Source organism: Cricetulus griseus, chromosome 2, assembly GCF_003668045.3.
Source record: "Cricetulus griseus strain 17A/GY chromosome 2, alternate assembly CriGri-PICRH-1.0, whole genome shotgun sequence".
Classification (NCBI taxonomy): Eukaryota; Metazoa; Chordata; class Mammalia; order Rodentia; family Cricetidae; genus Cricetulus; species Cricetulus griseus.
In genome coordinates, this window is record NC_048595.1 from 274,913,810 (window position 1) to 274,923,058 (window position 9,249).

At 41.6% G+C, this 9,249-nt stretch overlaps 1 protein-coding gene across 1 annotated transcript in view; it reads right to left on the reverse strand.

Moving 5' to 3' along the window:
- Positions 1-8,190, reverse strand: part of LOC100757586 (40S ribosomal protein S26) — a 74,369-nt gene extending 66,179 nt beyond the window's left edge. The window contains exon 1 of the mRNA XM_035440382.1: positions 8,156-8,190. The gene's annotated coding sequence lies outside the window, so the exon portion shown is untranslated. The remainder of the gene's footprint in view (positions 1-8,155) is intronic.
- Positions 8,191-9,249: the final 1,059 nt, after the last annotated feature.

The window sequence follows — 9,249 nt, forward strand, 5'->3', positions numbered from 1 at the left end:
TCTGGTAAAAAAGAAACCTAAATTAAGGGATTGCCTCCATAAGATTGGTCTGTGACTATGTTCTTGATTGATGATTGATGGGAGAAAGCCCAGCCCACTGTGGGTGGTACTACCCTTGAGCAAGTGGGCCTGGGATTGTAAAAGAAAGCAAGTTGAACAAGGCAATCTGCAGTGTTCCTCCAAAGTCTCTGCTTCATTCCCTCCAAGTTCCAATCTTAAGTTCCTGCACTGACCTGACTTCCCTCAGAGATGAACTATGACCTTGAGTGTAAGATGAAAAAACCCTTTCCTCCTCAAGCTGGTTTTAGTCAGTGTTTTTGCACAGCAACAAAAAGCTAACTAGGACAGCAGTTACTGGCAGGTGATAACTGTTGCGGGAAGGTGAGTCCCTTCTCTTTAGGAGGTGGCTGAACTGACACACTGCCCATGCCCCCAGTGAATAACTCCACACTTGTGCACATTTGGACAACAATAATTGGGCTTGATGACTTGTTTGTTGTTAAAAGTATGTTAAGTTGGGAGGGAGAAGCTGGGGGGGGGGTTGGAGAGAGGGAGTAAGGAGATTAAGGATAGGATAGGATTAAGATACATTGTAGGATTAAGATGCATTGTATACATAAATGAAATTTTTGAAGAATAAATTTAAAATATTATTTAAAAAGAAAAAAAGTAGGGCAGCCCATGAGTGCGGCTGTCTCTTCCGCTATTCTCAACAGAAATGGTGCTGATTCCAACAGCAAATACCCACTCAAAAAAAAAAAAAAAAAAAAAAAAAGATTCCCGTGAAACAGTCCTTTCATCTTCATCCCCACAGCTCTCTACTGACTTCGGAGGAGCAAGAATAATCCAGAAATAAGAGAAATGAGATCAAGTCATAAATGCCAAGGATTGTGAACCGTGCTGGCGACCTTGCCCAAGCTGGCACTACAGACTGAACTTTAGTGGAAATCACTGTTACTAAAGGGCATCCACCACTTTCAGAGATCCAATGAGAACAATATACATGTAATGTTTTGAACTGGATCCTGGCACAAAGAATCCACCTCAGAGAACGTGTTGTTGATGACTGGGCTCTCCATATTCCTACTCAGCATGTGTGTGATTCAATTTGACTTGAAGTCTGACAATGTGAAATCATAATAGCTACTTGTTGAGGAACTTGACCATGTCAGCTGTCAGCTCTAACACTCAGAGCTTGGTCAGGCAAATGACCGACTCTCCTTCAGAGTGGAGAGAACTGGAGCTCAGAGGTGTTGGTAAGTTGTGCCTAGTAAAGCATAGAGCAGGAACCTTAACTCAGGTCTGACTTCAAAGTCTAACCTGTCAATTCCCTCCTCTCAATTGGGGAATAAATGAAGGAAAGCCCTGAAGACTGCAGAATGACCCTCAGGGCCCGTTCTATTCTGCACCAGCTAACTGTAGCCTTAGCTCAGCCCATTAACCTTTCAAATCTCTATTCTACCTTCCAGCCATATTTTTTTTCTTTTGAACTAATCTCTGCAGGAAGTTAGCCATCCATTATCAGATTCAAGGTTACTCTACAGAGAATAAGGTTCCCTATAATCCTATTAAAATTACATTATTGTAAGTGTTCATTGTCCAGCCATCAATCTTCAGCAATGCAAACAGAAGATCACACAAATCGTGCCAAACAACACAGATGCCCAGCATCTTATGGTTCATAAGGCATCTTTACCAATATTTGTTGATTTAACCTTCTTGATAACCTCAGCAGGTTGGTACCTAGCCTGTTGCTCATGTGAGGAAATCAACTATGTTAGGTCAGTTGCATACAATTCAGATAATCATTACTAGAGTCACCCCTTGAATGCCAGATAGTCTGCTTGCGTTACCCATTGGGACCATCCATTGTATTACCTGTCGCTCCAGAAAATGCAGCAGTATCTTTCTGGTGTAACGTGCTATGCTCAGTAATATGTCAAGATGAGATGTGTTCCCAGCCTCACCTAAATGCCACTAACTTTCACCTGTGATGAGACTTTATTTTACTTTCTCTGCTATTTCTCAGCATAGCCTAAGTATTATGCAAAGAGGGTAGAAGCCATGTCTCAAGCATGACTTTTATGGCACAGAGCACATTTATGCACCAAGGAACAAGTGGCCAGTGATTTTAGTTGAATAACACTCAAAAGAACTGCAATATATATTTGAATAGTCTTTGAAATTGTATGTGCCTTTAACAGAGGATAGGAAAATATAAGCTATGTTTCAGGATAACATTTACTGATTATCCACAATGTCATTTGAACTATTTCAAGTATTTTACTCTTAATAGTTTATCTTGGGAACGATTGAGAGTAGGCACTGGTACTTCTCTTATTTTGCAAAGGAGAAAATTGACTCCAGCTAGCTTTCCCCAGGGTACAGCTGGTGAGCAGTGGAATGTTGTTTGAGCTCAAGATGATGGCACTCAGAATAGATGCCTACAACCATTCTACCACCCTTTTCCATTGCCTGAATATCAGACATTGCCCCCAGACCTCACCAAATCTCCACAGCTACTCCAGGAACAGGCTTGACCTTATGTAAATTGAAGGTATCCTGAATCATTCACAATTCATATGTGTAATTACTTACAACTATCTTACTCTGTGACCAAAAGCGTAACATGGAGCACATTCATCCTGCAACAAGTTGTTGAAAAAAATTTTAAAGTTTACATTTTGATCTTAATAATTATATTGTGATGTTGCAGCCAGTTTACCTTGCCATTTGCAGTACTTTATTTCCCTCCTGTATAACCTTAAGCCTCCATGTTATTTTTCATTTATTGGCTTAAAATCATTTTGAGTCCAGCTAGCATCCACTAAAATTTCCCTTTTACAAAGAAGAAGTGTAAATGGAAATTTCCAAGGTATTAATTTTTTAATTCTTTTATTACCTTTCTCAGTCTTATTTTCTCAACCTTTGTCTTCTCATATTTTCCTTTCTTGTTATTTGATCTATTCCTTAGCCAAATTGCCAGTAGTTGGATACTGGTACCCAATTATACGGTGTTCTTTTGAAACGTCATGCTGCACAACTGGCTTCCCGAAGTTGTGTCTTGGCCAAGCATCCAACTCTATGCTTTTTGGAGCATTTTGACCATAAGTGTACTAACACAACATTGTATCTAATCTCCAAACACAGTGGCCATTCCTGGATTCTGCTCAATTGGTTGTCACCTTTTCCTTAAAATAGCAACCTTTCCCTCCCCCTTGTCCACACAAATCAATAGGTTACCATCTATGTTTTTCTGGCCCCCACCTCTTCTGCTGTCTAGCCTCTCACCCATCCTACACATAGATGGCCATTCAAAAATCACAAATTTCAGAAGGGCATCAAGCATGGCTACTCTACTACTGTAATTCCAGTTCTTGACAAGTCCTCGATAATATTTCTCTTGTTCAACACTGATTCTTCAAAAGGAGGAAAAACCAACAGGAAAAGTGACAAATACTTCAATGAGTTCATTATAAAACAGAGCAGCCAATAGTAAAACAATGTGAGAAAAGGACTCAACTACATAAACCACCAGAAGAGAAAATCTCAGTAACTACACCTCTACATAATCATCAGATGGTCAGACTTACAGTATCAGAGTGGGGCATTTGGTCCCACATGCATTGCTGAAAGGAGAATAAGCTGGCATACCCCCTACTAAAATGGATACACACAAGTTCTTGATGCAGTAACTCCACCCCCTAGGCCACCCCTTACTGATACACACACACACACACACACACACACACACACACACACACACACACACACACACATATATATATATATATATATATGATGTTCACCAAAGTACTGTTCCTTATACAGAAAACTAAATTCATGGATGGTAAAATGGCTAAATGACATTTGTGCAACGGAATTCAACACTGTCATGAGAATGAATTGCTGGTCCACACAGTAACAATTAATCTCACGAACATGTATTGAGTGAAATAAGTCAGACACACAAAACAACAGAGCATCTGATCTCATAGCTATAAATTTTCAAAACCAGACAAAACTAAGAAAGGCAGTGTGAAAAGTCAGAATTTAGTCAACTTTGGGTTCTATAGAGACTAGAAGAGTGCCCTTAAAATGCTGAGAACATTCTAGATTTTAGTAGATCTGCTGCACATGCACACACACACACACACACACACACACACACACACACATACACACACACACACACACACCTACCTAGATTTGATTTGTCTGTATCCTTTCTTTAGAAACTCCTTGGTTTCCATTCCTGTCCTGTACAGCAGACACCAAGACCCTTGTGGCTGAGGGCTAAGTCTCTCTGTCGTTTTAGACATACCTACTCTCAACAGATACTCTGAGTGAATGAGTCTAAGGTAGGCATGGCCCTGGCCCTGTTCTCTTTTATTCGCTGGATTGTAAAGTCTTTTTTTCAGCCTCTCTGCTGGGTTCTTGGGCTTGGGATGCACCTGAAGACACTGTGGTAACAAGAATCTGCTCTTGGAGGAAGAATGGGCTTTGAGTCCAGAAATCGGTATAAACTGTCGCTTTCACCTCTCACAAGCTGCCTGCAAGTCAGTGTCACCCCTACTTTGCAGAACAGGAAACGGAGGTTACCCGAGGTAAAGTAACAGAGGTACGGGCACGCCAGTAAGCAGTTGGGGAAGTAAAGTGGAAAATCAGGTCATTTGATTGCAAAGCTGCACCTTCCCACAGACTGTAAGACCACAAATTCGGCAAATGTACAATGTGGGTCACTGCTTTCCTCAAAGGGCTGCCTGTCTTCCCCATCTCGTGCAGTCTCACCACTTCACTTCCCTGTCAGCCAAGCTGTAATCCTAGGGACTACCTCCTCTCCCATGCTCTTCACACTGACTGAGTCACTCAGTGCTGTTTGCTGAGAGTGACAGTCCGTCCTGTATACATTACTCTTGACACCACAGCATTAGCCCAGGCCTTAAGTTTTATCTTTCTTTGCAGGAAGATTGTAATGGTCTGCATGCTATGTCTCCCAAATCCCAAATCCATATACTACCGAATTCCTCTAATTCATGTTCTCATGGTGTTGCCTTACAAGGTCTATGTAAAATCCAAATATGAGCATGTCTTACCTACAGGATATTCCTTACCTACAGGATAGAGGTCACATCCACCATTATGGCATCCCCTGATAGACAGAGTCACAGCCATGCTCTTCCTCAAGACTCTTCCCTTGTGACTCCATCCATTCTTTCTCTACCTGTCCTGCAACCAAACCATAAGCAGATATGCTGCTTACCCTGGGCAGTGCTTGCTGTTTCCCTGTCTCTATGCTCTGCGTGCCAGCATTCTGTACCTCTAGAATGCCCTTCTCCTACTATCTATCAAATTCCCATGCATCCTGCAAAATATAACTCAGGCATTAGTGTCCCTGTCAAAGCCCTCAAGCAAAGCTAAGGCATTACTTTCTTGGCACAGCTAGGTTTAATGGATGCTTTGACCCTCATATAGCTCATTTCATATTGTGTTATGGGTTACTGTTGTTGTGTTTGTAGTATTCGGTTCTTACTTATAGTACATTAATTAGGAGCAGGTATATATTTTGTCTTTTTGTGTGTGTGTGTGTGTCTTGGCCAGCAAACAATAGTTAACCAAAATACTTGGACAAATGAATTAATAAATGAAATAAATGATATGTGTATAAATGGCCTATTGCAACAAATTTCTTTTTTACTTATCTTTAGTTATTTGTATATGTGTTGTATGTGTGTATATATGTTCATGCATGTATGCACATGTGTGTATACACACACAGAGGCCATGGGTTGATGCTAGTGTCTTCACCACTTAGTGTTTGAGGCAGGGTCTCTCATTGAAACCAGAGCTCACAATTCAACAAGACTGGATGTCCAATAAGCTTCAGGGATTCTTCTACCTCCCCCTCCCCAGTACTGGGATTACAGGTGTATGCCACCATCCCTGGCTTTTCCTTCTTCTTTTCATATATATGTGCATGTACTATATCTGTTTGAATGTATGCAAGCATGTTGACATGTGTGTGGATGCAGGTGTGTGGATGGTTGCAGCTGTGTGCACATGGAGGTGAATCTTAACCACACCTCAAGCTTTCCCATAAGGCTAGTCTTGTAGGCAGCTGGCTCAGGAAAGCCACTGTTTCTAGCTTCCTTGGCACACTCTGCACTTACATGGTTCTGGAATCCAAACTCAGGTTCTTGTACTTGCATGTAAGACACTTTACCACTGAGAACTCATCTCTTTTTCAAGTGAATCCAATGAGAATGTTCACAACAGAAACAATACTAGATTGGGCCATTTCTGTTTGTGAACCTACTAGCAAGCACCTTCAAGAGAGATGTGAAAACACCATCTGGCTCTTGCACAAGTATTCTCGGAGCACACTGTCACCCCCTTTCAGCCTCACCTCAGCTCTTTCTAACCCTGGAGCCATCCAAGATTCTGGCCAGATATTAAATTTTAGAAGGCTAGGAGTGGTGCTACACACTCCTAGCACTTGAGATGACGAGGAAGGAGGATTTCAAAAGATTTCAAATTCCAGTCCAACTTGAGCTACACAGTGTGATTGTCTTACCCACCCACTCCCCCCAAAAAAATTCTGTACAGAATAGGATCTCATTTTAATCTCAAACCTCTGAACCCAGTGGAAATGATAATCAATATTCAAGCTCAAGTTTTCCATGGAACAAAAGTAGTCTGGGATTTCTTAAGGATTATTCTCATAGCAACTAGGAAAGAGCAGAATATCCCTCCTTTATCTCCTGGACTGGAGAAAGTAGGACAAAGGTTGCTCCACCAGAATATAGACAGGTAAATAGTGAAGGTGTGGTACCATCTATCCTGACGAAGAAAGGAAGCAAAGGGCATCTGAGACTTCTAGGGATGGGTGTGGCTGTGAGACCCACTGAGAGAAGAACTGATATCTGAGTTATGTGAAGAGGCTGGGAGAGCATGGACAGGAATGCTCACTCCATGGGCACTTGGCCTGCCGCTTCCCCCAAAGGGGAAAACCAAACTCAGTGGTCAGCAGCCCCTGTGTATATAATGCCACAGTGCTCTCCAGAATGAGACTGGAGATCAGCAGCCAAATGCCCCCCCCCACACACACACACACAAACACCCAGAGAAGTAGTACCCATGCTAGCATTGCTAGAGAGAAGAAGGGCAGTTCTCTTGCAGTAGCCTGCCTAAGCTTCCCCTCATTGTTCCCTTAATGGGAAGAGAGGAGAGGCAAAGGAGAGTGGATGACCTTAGTGGCCATCTGCAGTCTCCTATCACACACACACACACACACACACACACACACACACACACACACACACACACACACGCACGCACGCACGCACGCACGCACGCACGCACACACACACAAGCAGGACTCAAAGTGCTCAACTTCCCTCCCCACAAACGCCACCCCCCACCTGCCAGCACAGTGCTGTAAATGCATTTGTGTACCCATTCCCTCTGGTAGACAAGAGGTTGCCATGCAGCTGACACCTCTGTGGTTTACATGGAAGCACCATCCCGCTGTTACACTTCTATGGCAGAGGTAAGAATCACTGTGAGTACTAACTGCACTTGCATTTCAGATTTTCTCTTGACTTCCTGTTTCTTAACTTCACAGCATCAGCACCATAAAAGCAGCTGTTGAACTGATTCTCACTTTTCTAACATCCATATGCCAAGTTGTGAGCATATACATGATACATGAGCTTCCCCCAGCCTTCTAGTAGAAGGTGTTTATGACCTCATAACATCCAGGGAAGTTTTCGAGAAATGTAAAATATTAATAAATCCACATTTAATAAGCATACTGAGATACATGTCAAACATCTCATAACTGGTAGGTGTAACCTCTGGCATAATAAACCTAAATACTATTTATATTGTTATAATTACTTTTTGAATAGCTTTCAAGAACCAAAATCATGTCTAGAATCCATTTTCAAATATACATACATGTCTACAAGTTCTTTTTGGACCTCATTTCAAAGCTCACCTATGTTTGGGAGCTCAGTAACAGAATCCGAAAAAGAAACAGTGTGATTTCCTTTCACAAACAGTATCTCTACCATCACCCTTCCCCCTCTTAGCATCTCAACTTCTGCTAAAACAAGCTCAAAGGAGTTAAGGAAAGCAAGTTTGAGTTTCCTACCTGGACATCTGCTTCTGGTCCTAGTCACACCTCCTCATAATCTTGAGTCTCAATTTCTCAGGTAAATTCACCAATCTGCTGACAAGAAGTTACATATTATAACTTCTCAACCCACAGTGCATACATTACAATATAACTATGAAAATGGGTGAAAACATGGGATCTCCATGTTTGAATAATGAGAGCATAGGCATGTAGAGAAAGGAGAAGCAGTTCATAGGTAATATCTGCTGTGCCAAACTTTGTGGAGTATGGTGTTGCACACCTGTAATCCCGGTACTTGGGAGGCAGAGGCAGAAGGATCTTGTGAGTTAAAGGGCAGCCTGGACTACATACAGAGTTTCAGTCTGGCCAAACAGTGATGAAACCTTGTGTGAAAAAAGAAAACAGAGAGAGAGAGAGAGAGAGAGAGAGAGAGAGAGAGAGAGAGAGAGAGAGAGACAGAGACAGAGACAGAGACAGAGACAGAGACAGAGACAGAGAGACAGACAGAGAAGGAAAGAGGAAAAGAAAATACTTAAGGGCTGTAAGATAAATGATGATGGCATCGAATGATAACCCAAAGAATAAAATAGATACCCATGAGTCCAGTTTGAAATCAATCAACCAATAAAATGTATTGATAAATATCTCTCCCCCACCCTACATGCATACTTAAAGAGAGAAAGCATAATTTTTACCCAATTAAAGCAGAGTTCAGGAGAGGTGGGGGGGGGAGTAATAGCTTTATGGTGGAAAAAACCTGGCAGCCTCTATCTCAACCAAGTAATCAAGGTTGATGTCACCAGAGAGCAGAAATGAAAATGTGATATCCCTCTATCACAATAAAGTATCCTGTATCCAAATGCATAACTTCAGTCTACAAAACTCAAAATGGTCAACCCTAGACAAATCAAGTGGAGTGTATCATGGTATGTAGTTATGCTATCATGTGTCACACTGTAAATGAGTACTGGATTCATACTGGATGAACTTTTAAGCAAACCAAACTCTTTCAATATGTTAATCAGTCATCCAAGTTGACAAAATTCACTCTTTTTCTTTTCTTTCTTTTGTTCTTTCTGTTTGTAGGTAGTGTATAAATGTGTATGTGG